The following is an 18,801-nucleotide window of genomic DNA, read 5'->3' on the forward strand; positions in this document are numbered from 1 at the left end:
CACCTATGTATAATGTTGTAAAAATGCTCTAGAAGCTAAAGTCGCAGAAATGTCACACATATTTGGCCTGCAACTTTCTGTGCGACAAATTCAGACAGGAAAAATCAGTATAAATCCTTAGAAAATTATCCCCCAGTGTCTCCATCTGCTGGCGGTATTGAATAAGCATTGCTGCACTGATGGGGTATGCATTAGACGAAAAAAAAGAAGAAAAAGAAGAATAATATGCCCAGAAAAGAGGCGAAAAGGAGAAAAACGTAAAAAAACGTGAAAAAAAAGTAAGAGGAAGAGAAGGGAAAAAAAGGTGGAAATGGGTTTAAAAGTGATTTCGGCGGAGAAATATATATATATATATATATATATATATATATATATATATGCGCACACACACACATAGATATAAACGTATTCTCCGTTGAGATATTGCAGCCGCTGCTGTGTCCAGGCCCAGGAGCCTTAGCACTGTGCTGTGATGTCACTCAATACCACTGACATCACTAGGTGTAAACAACATCTCTCCTTTGCTGTGTATGTGACTATGGAGCTGTTTGGTGATGTCGTCTATTATGGCCTTCATAGAAGCAACAGGAGATTGTTGCATCCATCTTGAACCCTCAGAACTACAGTGCTATGATGTCACTCACTTCCACAGGCCTTGCAGAGTGTAAACAACAACAACCCAGCTTTGTTGTGTATGTAACCATAGGGATTTGTGATGTCACCTAGAACCTTCACAGCAGCGACAGCTTTATGAGGAGCATCAGCACTGCTCTGCCTGAGCAGAACCATCACCGCCATAGGTTGTCAAATAACCCGGATTTAACCCACACAGGTAAGTCCAATGGGGTGCAGGCATGTCCTCTATGCTTACAGCTTCCCGTGGGTGTTGGTTTGATACCGTTTGGGGACAGCCAAGGAGGCATCTGCAGGCAACAAAGGTAGGTGTGTGCTTGTGTGTGTGTTTCCTATGCAGATCCTAAGCCCAGTGTCACATGCAAGTAGGAGGAGTAAGAAGGGTTCCTGGCAAATCCGGGTTATGGATTGCATTTAAAAAGGCCCCGTGGGAGTGCAATGGGCCCCTGTCTTGCTGCTTAGCAATAATGGTATGGGTTTAGGTTCTGCTGTGTGTACTGGTGGTTGACTGCCCCCCAGCCCAGAGTGTGCATGGAAAATTGTCTGGCAGCCTCCCTGACAGCAAGCAGTGATAGTGCCCATGAAGGGGACCTTGTTGGGCCCGCCCCTTTCACGGTTATCGCTTCTCGGCCTTTTGGCTAAGATCAAGTGTAATATCTGTTCTTATCAGTTTAATATCTGATACGTCCCCTATCTGGGGACCATATATTAAATGGATTTTTGAGAACGGGGGCCGATTTCGAAGCTTGCTTCCGTCGCCCTATGCATTGACCCGATATGGCAGTATCTTCGGGTACAGTGCACCACCCCCTTACAGGGTTAAAAAGAAAGATTCCTACTTTCATTGCTACCTGCTTGCTGGCTAGCCAGCTAGCCAGCCCTGTGGGCCTTGCTGCTGCTGCAGCCAAAAAACAAAAGGTGGTGCTGCTGCTGCTTCTGCTGCTTCTGCTTCTGCTTGTGTCTGGCCCCTGTTGGAGCGTCCAGGCACAGGACTTCTGCTGCTGCTGACTAAATGGCCTCCTTAATTGGATCATTTGAGTAGCCAGCACACCTGTGCAGGTAGGGCATGACATGATAGGCAGCTGCCTTGATAGCGGGTGGGTGCTGAATGTTCCTAATTGACAAAATAAGATTAATGCTTATGAAGAAATATAAAATCTCATCCCTTCCCCAATATCGCGCCACACCCCTACCCCTTAATTCCCTGGTTGAACTTGATGGACATATGTCTTTTTTTGACCGTACTAACTATGTAACTATGTAACATAACATGGGGGGGGGGGTCTCCTGGCTGTTCACACAGGTGTGTCATTGCTGTACATTGACCATGCATTGCTTCTGTGGTATTGCAAAGGCAAAGACAAATGCTTCCAGCCATCCATTGCACTAATGGATTGGTCATCAGCTGGCTGTCTATGTCCCGCATCAATATAGACCAAAGTACAGAGGGTTAGGCTATGCTATTGTGCACCTACCTGATGCATCAGAAGGTGCGAGGCCCTTGCTAAATTCTGTGCACAGACTTTGAGATCTATGCTTTAGACTGTATCTAAACCTGCTCCAACATGGACTGACATTCTGGCCTACTTTCAGCCGATGCGACTTGTCTGTCGCTGAACAGTCGCTTTTTATGTATTCAGCACCTATGTATAATGTTGTAAAAATGCTCTAGAAGCTAAAGTCGCAGAAATGTCACACATATTTGGCCTGCAACTTTCTGTGCGACAAATTCAGACAGGAAAAATCAGTATAAATCCTTAGAAAATTATCCCCCAGTGTCTCCATCTGCTGGCGGTATTGAATAAGCATTGCTGCACTGATGGGGTATGCATTAGACGAAAAAAAAGAAGAAAAAGAAGAATAATACGCCCAGAAAAGAGGCGAAAAGGAGAAAAACGTAAAAAAACGTGAAAAAAAAGTAAGAGGAAGAGAAGGGAAAAAAAGGTGGAAATGGGTTTAAAAGTGATTTCGGCGGAGAAATATATATATATATATATATATATATATATATATATATATATATATATATATATATGCGCACACACACACATAGATATAAACGTATTCTCCGTTGAGATATTGCAGCCGCTGCTGTGTCCAGGCCCAGGAGCCTTAGCACTGTGCTGTGATGTCACTCAATACCACTGACATCACTAGGTGTAAACAACATCTCTCCTTTGCTGTGTATGTGACTATGGAGCTGTTTGGTGATGTCGTCTATTACGGCCTTCATAGAAGCAACAGGAGATTGTTGCATCCATCTTGAACCCTCAGAACTACAGTGCTATGATGTCACTCACTTCCACAGGCCTTGCAGAGTGTAAACAACAACAACCCAGCTTTGTTGTGTATGTAACCATAGGGATTTGTGATGTCACCTAGAACCTTCACAGCAGCGACAGCTTTATGAGGAGCATCAGCACTGCTCTGCCTGAGCAGAACCATCACCGCCATAGGTTGTCAAATAACCCGGATTTAACCCACACAGGTAAGTCCAATGGGGTGCAGGCATGTCCTCTATGCTTACAGCTTCCCGTGGGTGTTGGTTTGATACCGTTTGGGGACAGCCAAGGAGGCATCTGCAGGCAACAAAGGTAGGTGTGTGCTTGTGTGTGTGTTTCCTATGCAGATCCTAAGCCCAGTGTCACATGCAAGTAGGAGGAGTAAGAAGGGTTCCTGGCAAATCCGGGTTATGGATTGCATTTAAAAAGGCCCAGTGGGAGTGCAATGGGCCCCTGTCTTGCTGCTTAGCAATAATGGTATGGGTTTAGGTTCTGCTGTGTGTACTGGTGGTTGACTGCCCCCCAGCCCAGAGTGTGCATGGAAAATTGTCTGGCAGCCTCCCTGACAGCAAGCAGTGATAGTGCCCATGAAGGGGACCTTGTTGGGCCCGCCCCTTTCACGGTTATCGCTTCTCGGCCTTTTGGCTAAGATCAAGTGTAGTATCTGTTCTTATCAGTTTAATATCTGATACGTCCCCTATCTGGGGACCATATATTAAATGGATTTTTGAGAACGGGGGCCGATTTCGAAGCTTGCTTCCGTCGCCCTATGCATTGACCCGATATGGCAGTATCTTCGGGTACAGTGCACCACCCCCTTACAGGGTTAAAAAGAAAGATTCCTACTTTCATTGCTACCTGCTTGCTGGCTAGCCAGCTAGCCAGCCCTGTGGGCCTTGCTGCTGCTGCAGCCAAAAAACAAAAGGTGGTGCTGCTGCTGCTTCTGCTGCTTCTGCTTCTGCTTGTGTCTGGCCCCTGTTGGAGCGTCCAGGCACAGGACTTCTGCTGCTGCTGACTAAATGGCCTCCTTAATTGGATCATTTGAGTAGCCAGCACACCTGTGCAGGTAGGGCATGACATGATAGGCAGCTGCCTTGATAGCGGGTGGGTGCTGAATGTTCCTAATTGACAAAATAAGATTAATGCTTATGAAGAAATATAAAATCTCATCCCTTCCCCAATATCGCGCCACACCCCTACCCCTTAATTCCCTGGTTGAACTTGATGGACATATGTCTTTTTTCGACCGTACTAACTATGTAACTATGTAACATAACATGGGGGGGGGGGTCTCCTGGCTGTTCACACAGGTGTGTCATTGCTGTACATTGACCATGCATTGCTTCTGTGGTATTGCAAAGGCAAAGACAAATGCTTCCAGCCATCCATTGCACTAATGGATTGGTCATCAGCTGGCTGTCTATGTCCCGCATCAATATAGACCAAAGTACAGAGGGTTAGGCTATGCTATTGTGCACCTACCTGATGCATCAGAAGGTGCGAGGCCCTTGCTAAATTCTGTGCACAGACTTTGAGATCTATGCTTTAGACTGTATCTAAACCTGCTCCAACATGGACTGACATTCTGGCCTACTTTCAGCCGATGCGACTTGTCTGTCGCTGAACAGTCGCTTTTTATGTATTCAGCACCTATGTATAATGTTGTAAAAATGCTCTAGAAGCTAAAGTCGCAGAAATGTCACACATATTTGGCCTGCAACTTTCTGTGCGACAAATTCAGACAGGAAAAATCAGTATAAATCCTTAGAAAATTATCCCCCAGTGTCTCCATCTGCTGGCGGTATTGAATAAGCATTGCTGCACTGATGGGGTATGCATTAGACGAAAAAAAAGAAGAAAAAGAAGAATAATACGCCCAGAAAAGAGGCGAAAAGGAGAAAAACGTAAAAAAACGTGAAAAAAAAGTAAGAGGAAGAGAAGGGAAAAAAAGGTGGAAATGGGTTTAAAAGTGATTTCGGCGGAGAAATATATATATATATATATATATATATATATATATATATATATATGCGCACACACACACATAGATATAAACGTATTCTCCGTTGAGATATTGCAGCCGCTGCTGTGTCCAGGCCCAGGAGCCTTAGCACTGTGCTGTGATGTCACTCAATACCACTGACATCACTAGGTGTAAACAACATCTCTCCTTTGCTGTGTATGTGACTATGGAGCTGTTTGGTGATGTCGTCTATTACGGCCTTCATAGAAGCAACAGGAGATTGTTGCATCCATCTAGAACCCTCAGAACTACAGTGCTATGATGTCACTCACTTCCACAGGCCTTGCAGAGTGTAAACAACAACAACCCAGCTTTGTTGTGTATGTAACCATAGGGATTTGTGATGTCACCTAGAACCTTCACAGCAGCGACAGCTTTATGAGGAGCATCAGCACTGCTCTGCCTGAGCAGAACCATCACCGCCATAGGTTGTCAAATAACCCGGATTTAACCCACACAGGTAAGTCCAATGGGGTGCAGGCATGTCCTCTATGCTTACAGCTTCCCGTGGGTGTTGGTTTGATACCGTTTGGGGACAGCCAAGGAGGCATCTGCAGGCAACAAAGGTAGGTGTGTGCTTGTGTGTGTGTTTCCTATGCAGATCCTAAGCCCAGTGTCACATGCAAGTAGGAGGAGTAAGAAGGGTTCCTGGCAAATCCGGGTTATGGATTGCATTTAAAAAGGCCCCGTGGGAGTGCAATGGGCCCCTGTCTTGCTGCTTAGCAATAATGGTATGGGTTTAGGTTCTGCTGTGTGTACTGGTGGTTGACTGCCCCCCAGCCCAGAGTGTGCATGGAAAATTGTCTGGCAGCCTCCCTGACAGCAAGCAGTGATAGTGCCCATGAAGGGGACCTTGTTGGGCCCGCCCCTTTCACGGTTATCGCTTCTCGGCCTTTTGGCTAAGATCAAGTGTAGTATCTGTTCTTATCAGTTTAATATCTGATACGTCCCCTATCTGGGGACCATATATTAAATGGATTTTTGAGAACGGGGGCCGATTTCGAAGCTTGCTTCCGTCGCCCTATGCATTGACCCGATATGGCAGTATCTTCGGGTACAGTGCACCACCCCCTTACAGGGTTAAAAAGAAAGATTCCTACTTTCATTGCTACCTGCTTGCTGGCTAGCCAGCTAGCCAGCCCTGTGGGCCTTGCTGCTGCTGCAGCCAAAAAACAAAAGGTGGTGCTGCTGCTGCTTCTGCTGCTTCTACTTCTGCTTGTGTCTGGCCCCTGTTGGAGCGTCCAGGCACAGGACTTCTGCTGCTGCTGACTAAATGGCCTCCTTAATTGGATCATTTGAGTAGCCAGCACACCTGTGCAGGTAGGGCATGACATGATAGGCAGCTGCCTTGATAGCGGGTGGGTGCTGAATGTTCCTAATTGACAAAATAAGATTAATGCTTATGAAGAAATATAAAATCTCATCCCTTCCCCAATATCGCGCCACACCCCTACCCCTTAATTCCCTGGTTGAACTTGATGGACATATGTCTTTTTTCGACCGTACTAACTATGTAACTATGTAACATAACATGGGGGGGGGGGGTCTCCTGGCTGTTCACACAGGTGTGTCATTGCTGTACATTGACCATGCATTGCTTCTGTGGTATTGCAAAGGCAAAGACAAATGCTTCCAGCCATCCATTGCACTAATGGATTGGTCATCAGCTGGCTGTCTATGTCCCGCATCAATATAGACCAAAGTACAGAGGGTTAGGCTATGCTATTGTGCACCTACCTGATGCATCAGAAGGTGCGAGGCCCTTGCTAAATTCTGTGCACAGACTTTGAGATCTATGCTTTAGACTGTATCTAAACCTGCTCCAACATGGACTGACATTCTGGCCTACTTTCAGCCGATGCGACTTGTCTGTCGCTGAACAGTCGCTTTTTATGTATTCAGCACCTATGTATAATGTTGTAAAAATGCTCTAGAAGCTAAAGTCGCAGAAATGTCACACATATTTGGCCTGCAACTTTCTGTGCGACAAATTCAGACAGGAAAAATCAGTATAAATCCTTAGAAAATTATCCCCCAGTGTCTCCATCTGCTGGCGGTATTGAATAAGCATTGCTGCACTGATGGGGTATGCATTAGACGAAAAAAAAGAAGAAAAAGAAGAATAATACGCCCAGAAAAGAGGCGAAAAGGAGAAAAACGTAAAAAAACGTGAAAAAAAAGTAAGAGGAAGAGAAGGGAAAAAAAGGTGGAAATGGGTTTAAAAGTGATTTCGGCGGAGAAATATATATATATATATATATATATATATATATATATATATATGCGCACACACACACATAGATATAAACGTATTCTCCGTTGAGATATTGCAGCCGCTGCTGTGTCCAGGCCCAGGAGCCTTAGCACTGTGCTGTGATGTCACTCAATACCACTGACATCACTAGGTGTAAACAACATCTCTCCTTTGCTGTGTATGTGACTATGGAGCTGTTTGGTGATGTCGTCTATTACGGCCTTCATAGAAGCAACAGGAGATTGTTGCATCCATCTTGAACCCTCAGAACTACAGTGCTATGATGTCACTCACTTCCACAGGCCTTGCAGAGTGTAAACAACAACAACCCAGCTTTGTTGTGTATGTAACCATAGGGATTTGTGATGTCACCTAGAACCTTCACAGCAGCGACAGCTTTATGAGGAGCATCAGCACTGCTCTGCCTGAGCAGAACCATCACCGCCATAGGTTGTCAAATAACCCGGATTTAACCCACACAGGTAAGTCCAATGGGGTGCAGGCATGTCCTCTATGCTTACAGCTTCCCGTGGGTGTTGGTTTGATACCGTTTGGGGACAGCCAAGGAGGCATCTGCAGGCAACAAAGGTAGGTGTGTGCTTGTGTGTGTGTTTCCTATGCAGATCCTAAGCCCAGTGTCACATGCAAGTAGGAGGAGTAAGAAGGGTTCCTGGCAAATCCGGGTTATGGATTGCATTTAAAAAGGCCCAGTGGGAGTGCAATGGGCCCCTGTCTTGCTGCTTAGCAATAATGGTATGGGTTTAGGTTCTGCTGTGTGTACTGGTGGTTGACTGCCCCCCAGCCCAGAGTGTGCATGGAAAATTGTCTGGCAGCCTCCCTGACAGCAAGCAGTGATAGTGCCCATGAAGGGGACCTTGTTGGGCCCGCCCCTTTCACGGTTATCGCTTCTCGGCCTTTTGGCTAAGATCAAGTGTAGTATCTGTTCTTATCAGTTTAATATCTGATACGTCCCCTATCTGGGGACCATATATTAAATGGATTTTTGAGAACGGGGGCCGATTTCGAAGCTTGCTTCCGTCGCCCTATGCATTGACCCGATATGGCAGTATCTTCGGGTACAGTGCACCACCCCCTTACAGGGTTAAAAAGAAAGATTCCTACTTTCATTGCTACCTGCTTGCTGGCTAGCCAGCTAGCCAGCCCTGTGGGCCTTGCTGCTGCTGCAGCCAAAAAACAAAAGGTGGTGCTGCTGCTGCTTCTGCTGCTTCTGCTTCTGCTTGTGTCTGGCCCCTGTTGGAGCGTCCAGGCACAGGACTTCTGCTGCTGCTGACTAAATGGCCTCCTTAATTGGATCATTTGAGTAGCCAGCACACCTGTGCAGGTAGGGCATGACATGATAGGCAGCTGCCTTGATAGCGGGTGGGTGCTGAATGTTCCTAATTGACAAAATAAGATTAATGCTTATGAAGAAATATAAAATCTCATCCCTTCCCCAATATCGCGCCACACCCCTACCCCTTAATTCCCTGGTTGAACTTGATGGACATATGTCTTTTTTCGACCGTACTAACTATGTAACTATGTAACATAACATGGGGGGGGGGGTCTCCTGGCTGTTCACACAGGTGTGTCATTGCTGTACATTGACCATGCATTGCTTCTGTGGTATTGCAAAGGCAAAGACAAATGCTTCCAGCCATCCATTGCACTAATGGATTGGTCATCAGCTGGCTGTCTATGTCCCGCATCAATATAGACCAAAGTACAGAGGGTTAGGCTATGCTATTGTGCACCTACCTGATGCATCAGAAGGTGCGAGGCCCTTGCTAAATTCTGTGCACAGACTTTGAGATCTATGCTTTAGACTGTATCTAAACCTGCTCCAACATGGACTGACATTCTGGCCTACTTTCAGCCGATGCGACTTGTCTGTCGCTGAACAGTCGCTTTTTATGTATTCAGCACCTATGTATAATGTTGTAAAAATGCTCTAGAAGCTAAAGTCGCAGAAATGTCACACATATTTGGCCTGCAACTTTCTGTGCGACAAATTCAGACAGGAAAAATCAGTATAAATCCTTAGAAAATTATCCCCCAGTGTCTCCATCTGCTGGCGGTATTGAATAAGCATTGCTGCACTGATGGGGTATGCATTAGACGAAAAAAAAGAAGAAAAAGAAGAATAATACGCCCAGAAAAGAGGCGAAAAGGAGAAAAACGTAAAAAAACGTGAAAAAAAAGTAAGAGGAAGAGAAGGGAAAAAAAGGTGGAAATGGGTTTAAAAGTGATTTCGGCGGAGAAATATATATATATATATATATATATATATATATATATATATATATATGCGCACACACACACATAGATATAAACGTATTCTCCGTTGAGATATTGCAGCCGCTGCTGTGTCCAGGCCCAGGAGCCTTAGCACTGTGCTGTGATGTCACTCAATACCACTGACATCACTAGGTGTAAACAACATCTCTCCTTTGCTGTGTATGTGACTATGGAGCTGTTTGGTGATGTCGTCTATTACGGCCTTCATAGAAGCAACAGGAGATTGTTGCATCCATCTAGAACCCTCAGAACTACAGTGCTATGATGTCACTCACTTCCACAGGCCTTGCAGAGTGTAAACAACAACAACCCAGCTTTGTTGTGTATGTAACCATAGGGATTTGTGATGTCACCTAGAACCTTCACAGCAGCGACAGCTTTATGAGGAGCATCAGCACTGCTCTGCCTGAGCAGAACCATCACCGCCATAGGTTGTCAAATAACCCGGATTTAACCCACACAGGTAAGTCCAATGGGGTGCAGGCATGTCCTCTATGCTTACAGCTTCCCGTGGGTGTTGGTTTGATACCGTTTGGGGACAGCCAAGGAGGCATCTGCAGGCAACAAAGGTAGGTGTGTGCTTGTGTGTGTGTTTCCTATGCAGATCCTAAGCCCAGTGTCACATGCAAGTAGGAGGAGTAAGAAGGGTTCCTGGCAAATCCGGGTTATGGATTGCATTTAAAAAGGCCCCGTGGGAGTGCAATGGGCCCCTGTCTTGCTGCTTAGCAATAATGGTATGGGTTTAGGTTCTGCTGTGTGTACTGGTGGTTGACTGCCCCCCAGCCCAGAGTGTGCATGGAAAATTGTCTGGCAGCCTCCCTGACAGCAAGCAGTGATAGTGCCCATGAAGGGGACCTTGTTGGGCCCGCCCCTTTCACGGTTATCGCTTCTCGGCCTTTTGGCTAAGATCAAGTGTAGTATCTGTTCTTATCAGTTTAATATCTGATACGTCCCCTATCTGGGGACCATATATTAAATGGATTTTTGAGAACGGGGGCCGATTTCGAAGCTTGCTTCCGTCGCCCTATGCATTGACCCGATATGGCAGTATCTTCGGGTACAGTGCACCACCCCCTTACAGGGTTAAAAAGAAAGATTCCTACTTTCATTGCTACCTGCTTGCTGGCTAGCCAGCTAGCCAGCCCTGTGGGCCTTGCTGCTGCTGCAGCCAAAAAACAAAAGGTGGTGCTGCTGCTGCTTCTGCTGCTTCTGCTTCTGCTTGTGTCTGGCCCCTGTTGGAGCGTCCAGGCACAGGACTTCTGCTGCTGCTGACTAAATGGCCTCCTTAATTGGATCATTTGAGTAGCCAGCACACCTGTGCAGGTAGGGCATGACATGATAGGCAGCTGCCTTGATAGCGGGTGGGTGCTGAATGTTCCTAATTGACAAAATAAGATTAATGCTTATGAAGAAATATAAAATCTCATCCCTTCCCCAATATCGCGCCACACCCCTACCCCTTAATTCCCTGGTTGAACTTGATGGACATATGTCTTTTTTCGACCGTACTAACTATGTAACTATGTAACATAACATGGGGGGGGGGGGTCTCCTGGCTGTTCACACAGGTGTGTCATTGCTGTACATTGACCATGCATTGCTTCTGTGGTATTGCAAAGGCAAAGACAAATGCTTCCAGCCATCCATTGCACTAATGGATTGGTCATCAGCTGGCTGTCTATGTCCCGCATCAATATAGACCAAAGTACAGAGGGTTAGGCTATGCTATTGTGCACCTACCTGATGCATCAGAAGGTGCGAGGCCCTTGCTAAATTCTGTGCACAGACTTTGAGATCTATGCTTTAGACTGTATCTAAACCTGCTCCAACATGGACTGACATTCTGGCCTACTTTCAGCCGATGCGACTTGTCTGTCGCTGAACAGTCGCTTTTTATGTATTCAGCACCTATGTATAATGTTGTAAAAATGCTCTAGAAGCTAAAGTCGCAGAAATGTCACACATATTTGGCCTGCAACTTTCTGTGCGACAAATTCAGACAGGAAAAATCAGTATAAATCCTTAGAAAATTATCCCCCAGTGTCTCCATCTGCTGGCGGTATTGAATAAGCATTGCTGCACTGATGGGGTATGCATTAGACGAAAAAAAAGAAGAAAAAGAAGAATAATACGCCCAGAAAAGAGGCGAAAAGGAGAAAAACGTAAAAAAACGTGAAAAAAAAGTAAGAGGAAGAGAAGGGAAAAAAAGGTGGAAATGGGTTTAAAAGTGATTTCGGCGGAGAAATATATATATATATATATATATATATATATATATATATATATATATGCGCACACACACACATAGATATAAACGTATTCTCCGTTGAGATATTGCAGCCGCTGCTGTGTCCAGGCCCAGGAGCCTTAGCACTGTGCTGTGATGTCACTCAATACCACTGACATCACTAGGTGTAAACAACATCTCTCCTTTGCTGTGTATGTGACTATGGAGCTGTTTGGTGATGTCGTCTATTACGGCCTTCATAGAAGCAACAGGAGATTGTTGCATCCATCTTGAACCCTCAGAACTACAGTGCTATGATGTCACTCACTTCCACAGGCCTTGCAGAGTGTAAACAACAACAACCCAGCTTTGTTGTGTATGTAACCATAGGGATTTGTGATGTCACCTAGAACCTTCACAGCAGCGACAGCTTTATGAGGAGCATCAGCACTGCTCTGCCTGAGCAGAACCATCACCGCCATAGGTTGTCAAATAACCCGGATTTAACCCACACAGGTAAGTCCAATGGGGTGCAGGCATGTCCTCTATGCTTACAGCTTCCCGTGGGTGTTGGTTTGATACCGTTTGGGGACAGCCAAGGAGGCATCTGCAGGCAACAAAGGTAGGTGTGTGCTTGTGTGTGTGTTTCCTATGCAGATCCTAAGCCCAGTGTCACATGCAAGTAGGAGGAGTAAGAAGGGTTCCTGGCAAATCCGGGTTATGGATTGCATTTAAAAAGGCCCCGTGGGAGTGCAATGGGCCCCTGTCTTGCTGCTTAGCAATAATGGTATGGGTTTAGGTTCTGCTGTGTGTACTGGTGGTTGACTGCCCCCCAGCCCAGAGTGTGCATGGAAAATTGTCTGGCAGCCTCCCTGACAGCAAGCAGTGATAGTGCCCATGAAGGGGACCTTGTTGGGCCCGCCCCTTTCACGGTTATCGCTTCTCGGCCTTTTGGCTAAGATCAAGTGTAGTATCTGTTCTTATCAGTTTAATATCTGATACGTCCCCTATCTGGGGACCATATATTAAATGGATTTTTGAGAACGGGGGCCGATTTCGAAGCTTGCTTCCGTCGCCCTATGCATTGACCCGATATGGCAGTATCTTCGGGTACAGTGCACCACCCCCTTACAGGGTTAAAAAGAAAGATTCCTACTTTCATTGCTACCTGCTTGCTGGCTAGCCAGCTAGCCAGCCCTGTGGGCCTTGCTGCTGCTGCAGCCAAAAAACAAAAGGTTGTGCTGCTGCTGCTGCTTCTGCTGCTTCTGCTTCTGCTTGTGTCTGGCCCCTGTTGGAGCGTCCAGGCACAGGACTTCTGCTGCTGCTGACTAAATGGCCTCCTTAATTGGATCATTTGAGTAGCCAGCACACCTGTGCAGGTAGGGCATGACATGATAGGCAGCTGCCTTGATAGCGGGTGGGTGCTGAATGTTCCTAATTGACAAAATAAGATTAATGCTTATGAAGAAATATAAAATCTCATCCCTTCCCCAATATCGCGCCACACCCCTACCCCTTAATTCCCTGGTTGAACTTGATGGACATATGTCTTTTTTCGACCGTACTAACTATGTAACTATGTAACATAACATGGGGGGGGGGGGTCTCCTGGCTGTTCACACAGGTGTGTCATTGCTGTACATTGACCATGCATTGCTTCTGTGGTATTGCAAAGGCAAAGACAAATGCTTCCAGCCATCCATTGCACTAATGGATTGGTCATCAGCTGGCTGTCTATGTCCCGCATCAATATAGACCAAAGTACAGAGGGTTAGGCTATGCTATTGTGCACCTACCTGATGCATCAGAAGGTGCGAGGCCCTTGCTAAATTCTGTGCACAGACTTTGAGATCTATGCTTTAGACTGTATCTAAACCTGCTCCAACATGGACTGACATTCTGGCCTACTTTCAGCCGATGCGACTTGTCTGTCGCTGAACAGTCGCTTTTTATGTATTCAGCACCTATGTATAATGTTGTAAAAATGCTCTAGAAGCTAAAGTCGCAGAAATGTCACACATATTTGGCCTGCAACTTTCTGTGCGACAAATTCAGACAGGAAAAATCAGTATAAATCCTTAGAAAATTATCCCCCAGTGTCTCCATCTGCTGGCGGTATTGAATAAGCATTGCTGCACTGATGGGGTATGCATTAGACAAAAAAAAGAAGAAAAAGAAGAATAATACGCCCAGAAAAGAGGCGAAAAGGAGAAAAACGTAAAAAAACGTGAAAAAAAAGTAAGAGGAAGAGAAGGGAAAAAAAGGTGGAAATGGGTTTAAAAGTGATTTCGGCGGAGAAATATATATATATATATATATATATATATACTATATATATATGCGCACACACACACATAGATATAAACGTATTCTCCGTTGAGATATTGCAGCCGCTGCTGTGTCCAGGCCCAGGAGCCTTAGCACTGTGCTGTGATGTCACTCAATACCACTGACATCACTAGGTGTAAACAACATCTCTCCTTTGCTGTGTATGTGACTATGGAGCTGTTTGGTGATGTCGTCTATTACGGCCTTCATAGAAGCAACAGGAGATTGTTGCATCCATCTTGAACCCTCAGAACTACAGTGCTATGATGTCACTCACTTCCACAGGCCTTGCAGAGTGTAAACAACAACAACCCAGCTTTGTTGTGTATGTAACCATAGGGATTTGTGATGTCACCTAGAACCTTCACAGCAGCGACAGCTTTATGAGGAGCATCAGCACTGCTCTGCCTGAGCAGAACCATCACCGCCATAGGTTGTCAAATAACCCGGATTTAACCCACACAGGTAAGTCCAATGGGGTGCAGGCATGTCCTCTATGCTTACAGCTTCCCGTGGGTGTTGGTTTGATACCGTTTGGGGACAGCCAAGGAGGCATCTGCAGGCAACAAAGGTAGGTGTGTGCTTGTGTGTGTGTTTCCTATGCAGATCCTAAGCCCAGTGTCACATGCAAGTAGGAGGAGTAAGAAGGGTTCCTGGCAAATCCGGGTTATGGATTGCATTTAAAAAGGCCCCGTGGGAGTGCAATGGGCCCCTGTCTTGCTGCTTAGCAATAATGGTATGGGTTTAGGTTCTGCTGTGTGTACTGGTGGTTGACTGCCCCCCAGCCCAGAGTGTGCATGGAAAATTGTCTGGCAGCCTCCCTGACAGCAAGCAGTGATAGTGCCCATGAAGGGGACCTTGTTGGGCCCGCCCCTTTCACGGTTATCGCTTCTCGGCCTTTTGGCTAAGATCAAGTGTAGTATCTGTTCTTATCAGTTTAATATCTGATACGTCCCCTATCTGGGGACCATATATTAAATGGATTTTTGAGAACGGGGGCCGATTTCGAAGCTTGCTTCCGTCGCCCTATGCATTGACCCGATATGGCAGTATCTTCGGGTACAGTGCACCACCCCCTTACAGGGTTAAAAAGAAAGATTCCTACTTTCATTGCTACCTGCTTGCTGGCTAGCCAGCTAGCCAGCCCTGTGGGCCTTGCTGCTGCTGCAGCCAAAAAACAAAAGGTGGTGCTGCTGCTGCTGCTTCTGCTGCTTCTGCTTCTGCTTGTGTCTGGCCCCTGTTGGAGCGTCCAGGCACAGGACTTCTGCTGCTGCTGACTAAATGGCCTCCTTAATTGGATCATTTGAGTAGCCAGCACACCTGTGCAGGTAGGGCATGACATGATAGGCAGCTGCCTTGATAGCGGGTGGGTGCTGAATGTTCCTAATTGACAAAATAAGATTAATGCTTATGAAGAATATAAAATCTCATCCCTTCCCCAATATCGCGCCACACCCCTACCCCTTAATTCCCTGGTTGAACTTGATGGACATATGTCTTTTTTCGACCGTACTAACTATGTAACTATGTAACATAACATGGGGGGGGGGGTCTCCTGGCTGTTCACACAGGTGTGTCATTGCTGTACATTGACCATGCATTGCTTCTGTGGTATTGCAAAGGCAAAGACAAATGCTTCCAGCCATCCATTGCACTAATGGATTGGTCATCAGCTGGCTGTCTATGTCCCGCATCAATATAGACCAAAGTACAGAGGGTTAGGCTATGCTATTGTGCACCTACCTGATGCATCAGAAGGTGCGAGGCCCTTGCTAAATTCTGTGCACAGACTTTGAGATCTATGCTTTAGACTGTATCTAAACCTGCTCCAACATGGACTGACATTCTGGCCTACTTTCAGCCGATGCGACTTGTCTGTCGCTGAACAGTCGCTTTTTATGTATTCAGCACCTATGTATAATGTTGTAAAAATGCTCTAGAAGCTAAAGTAGCAGAAATGTCCACATATTTGGCCTGCAACTTTCTGTGCGACAAATTCCAGACAGGAAAAATCAGTATAAATCCTTAGAAAATTATCCCCCAGTGTCTCCATCTGCTGGCGGTATTGAATAAGCATTGCTGCACTGATGGGGTATGCATTAGACGAAAAAAAGAAGAAAAAGAAGAATAATACGCCCAGAAAAGAGGCGAAAAGGAGAAAAACGTAAAAAAACGTGAAAAAAAGTAAGAGGAAGAGAAGGGAAAAAAAGGTGGAAATGGGTTTAAAAGTGATTTCGGCGGAGAAATATATATATATATATATATATATATATATATATATATATATATATATATATATGCGCACACACACACATAGATATAAACGTATTCTCCGTTGAGATATTGCAGCCGCTGCTGTGTCCAGGCCCAGGAGCCTTAGCACTGTGCTGTGATGTCACTCAATACCACTGACATCACTAGGTGTAAACAACATCTCTCCTTTGCTGTGTATGTGACTATGGAGCTGTTTGGTGATGTCGTCTATTACGGCCTTCATAGAAGCAACAGGAGATTGTTGCATCCATCTTGAACCCTCAGAACTACAGTGCTATGATGTCACTCACTTCCACAGGCCTTGCAGAGTGTAAACAACAACAACCCAGCTTTGTTGTGTATGTAACCATAGGATTTGTGATGTCACCTAGAACCTTCACAGCAGCGACAGCTTTATGAGGAGCATCAGCACTGCTCTGCCTGAGCAGAACCATCACCGCCATAGGTTGTCAAATAACCCGGATTTAACCCACACAGGTAAGTCCAATGGGGTGGCAGGCATGTCCTCTATGCTTACAGCTTCCCGTGGGTGTTGGTTTGATACCGTTTGGGGACAGCCAAGGAGGCATCTGCAGGCAACAAAGGTAGGTGTGTGCTTGTGTGTGTGTTTCCTATGCAGATCCTAAGCCAGTGTCACATGCAAGTAGGAGGAGTAAGAAGGGTTCCTGGCAAATCCGGGTTATGGATTGCATTTAAAAAGCCCGTGGGAGTGCAATGGGCCCCTGTCTTGCTGCTTAGCAATAATGGTATGGGTTTAGGTTCTGCTGTGTGTACTGGTGGTTGACTGCCCCCCAGCCCAGAGTGTGCATGGAAAATTGTCTGGCAGCCTCCCTGACAGCAAGCAGTGATAGTGCCCATGAAGGGGACCTTGTTGGGCCCGCCCCTTTCACGGTTATCGCTTCTCGGCCTTTTGGCTAAGATCAAGTGTAGTATCTGTTCTTATCAGTTTAATATCTGATACGTCCCCTATCTGGGGACCATATATTAAATGGATTTTTGAGAACGGGGGCCGATTCGAAGCTTGCTTCCGTCGCCCTATGCATTGACCCGATATGGCAGTATCTTCGGGTACAGTGCACCACCCCCCTTACAGGGTTAAAAGAAAGATTCCTACTTTCATTGCTACCTGCTTGCTGGCTAGCAGCTAGCCAGCCTGTGGGCCTTGCTGCTGCTGCAGCCAAAAAACAAAAGGTGGTGCTGCTGCTGCTGCTTCTGCTGCTTCTGCTTCTGCTTGTGTCTGGCCCCTGTTGGAGCGTCCAGGCACAGGACTTCTGCTGCTGCTGACTAAATGGCCTCCTTAATTGGATCATTTGAGTAGCCAGCACACCTGTGCAGGTAGGGCATGACATGATAGGCAGCTGCCTTGATAGCGGGTGGGTGCTGAATGTTCCTAATTGACAAAATAAGATTAATGCTTATGAAGAAATATAAAATCTCATCCCTTCCCCAATATCGCGCCACACCCTACCCCTTAATTCCCTGGTTGAACTTGATGGACATATGTCTTTTTTCGACCGTACTAACTATGTAACTATGTAACATAACATGGGGGGGGGGGGTCTCCTGGCTGTTCACACAGGTGTGTCATTGCTGTACATTGACCATGCATTGCTTCTGTGGTATTGCAAAGGCAAAGACAAATGCTTCCAGCCATCCATTGCACTAATGGATTGGTCATCAGCTGGCTGTCTATGTCCCGCATCAATATAGACCAAAGTACAGAGGGTTAGGCTATGCTATTGTGCACCTACCTGATGCATCAGAAGGTGCGAGGCCCTTGCTAAATTCTGTGCACAGACTTTGAGATCTATGCTTTAGACTGTATCTAAACCTGCTCCAACATGGACTGACATTCTGGCCTACTTTCAGCCGATGCGACTTGTCTGTCGCTGAACAGTCGCTTTTTATGTATTCAGCACCTATGTATAATGTTGTAAAAATGCTCTAGAAGCTAAAGTCGCAGAAATGTCACACATATTTGGCCTGCAACTTTCTGTGCGACAAATTCAGACAGGAAAAATCAGTATAAATCCTTAGAAAATTATCCCCCAGTGTCTCCATCTGCTGGCGGTATTGAATAAGCATTGCTGCACTGATGGGGTATGCATTAGACGAAAAAAAAGAAGAAAAAGAAGAATAATACGCCAGAAAAGAGGCGAAAAGGAAGAAAAACGTAAAAAAACGTGAAAAAAAAGTAAGAGGAAGAGAAGGGAAAAAAGGTGGAAATGGGTTTAAAAGTGATTTCGGCGGAGAAATATATATATATATATATATATATATATATATATATATATATGCGCACACACACACATAGATATAAACGATTCTCCGTTGAGATATTGCAGCCGCTGCTGTGTCCAGGCCCAGGAGCCTTAGCACTGTGCTGTGATGTCACTCAATACCACTGACATCACTAGGTGTAAACAACATCTCTCCTTTGCTGTGTATGTGACTATGGAGCTGTTTGGTGATGTCGTCTATT

General features: G+C 45.8%; 8 non-coding genes across 8 annotated transcripts; all 8 read left to right on the forward strand.

Moving 5' to 3' along the window:
- The first annotated feature begins 1,251 nt into the window (after nucleotides 1-1,251).
- On the forward strand, nucleotides 1,252-1,442 carry LOC130313659 (U2 spliceosomal RNA). The gene has a single exon (XR_008861553.1). It is a non-coding gene; the product is annotated as a U2 spliceosomal RNA (small nuclear RNA).
- Nucleotides 1,443-3,540: 2,098 nt separating this feature from the next.
- Nucleotides 3,541-3,731, forward strand: LOC130313544 (U2 spliceosomal RNA). Its single transcript, XR_008861449.1, has one exon. It is a non-coding gene; the product is annotated as a U2 spliceosomal RNA (small nuclear RNA).
- A 2,086-nt stretch (nucleotides 3,732-5,817) lies between these two features.
- Nucleotides 5,818-6,008, forward strand: LOC130313545 (U2 spliceosomal RNA). Its single transcript, XR_008861450.1, has one exon. It is a non-coding gene; the product is annotated as a U2 spliceosomal RNA (small nuclear RNA).
- A 2,085-nt stretch (nucleotides 6,009-8,093) lies between these two features.
- LOC130313546 (U2 spliceosomal RNA) lies at nucleotides 8,094-8,284 on the forward strand. The gene has a single exon (XR_008861451.1). It is a non-coding gene; the product is annotated as a U2 spliceosomal RNA (small nuclear RNA).
- Nucleotides 8,285-10,372: 2,088 nt separating this feature from the next.
- LOC130313547 (U2 spliceosomal RNA) lies at nucleotides 10,373-10,563 on the forward strand. Its single transcript, XR_008861452.1, has one exon. It is a non-coding gene; the product is annotated as a U2 spliceosomal RNA (small nuclear RNA).
- A 2,089-nt stretch (nucleotides 10,564-12,652) lies between these two features.
- Nucleotides 12,653-12,843, forward strand: LOC130313548 (U2 spliceosomal RNA). Its single transcript, XR_008861453.1, has one exon. It is a non-coding gene; the product is annotated as a U2 spliceosomal RNA (small nuclear RNA).
- A 2,086-nt stretch (nucleotides 12,844-14,929) lies between these two features.
- LOC130313549 (U2 spliceosomal RNA) lies at nucleotides 14,930-15,120 on the forward strand. The gene has a single exon (XR_008861454.1). It is a non-coding gene; the product is annotated as a U2 spliceosomal RNA (small nuclear RNA).
- Nucleotides 15,121-17,213: 2,093 nt separating this feature from the next.
- On the forward strand, nucleotides 17,214-17,403 carry LOC130313654 (U2 spliceosomal RNA). Its single transcript, XR_008861548.1, has one exon. It is a non-coding gene; the product is annotated as a U2 spliceosomal RNA (small nuclear RNA).
- The last annotated feature ends 1,398 nt before the right edge of the window (nucleotides 17,404-18,801 follow it).

Source organism: Hyla sarda, unplaced genomic scaffold (genome assembly GCF_029499605.1).
Source record: "Hyla sarda isolate aHylSar1 unplaced genomic scaffold, aHylSar1.hap1 scaffold_178, whole genome shotgun sequence".
Classification (NCBI taxonomy): Eukaryota; Metazoa; Chordata; class Amphibia; order Anura; family Hylidae; genus Hyla; species Hyla sarda.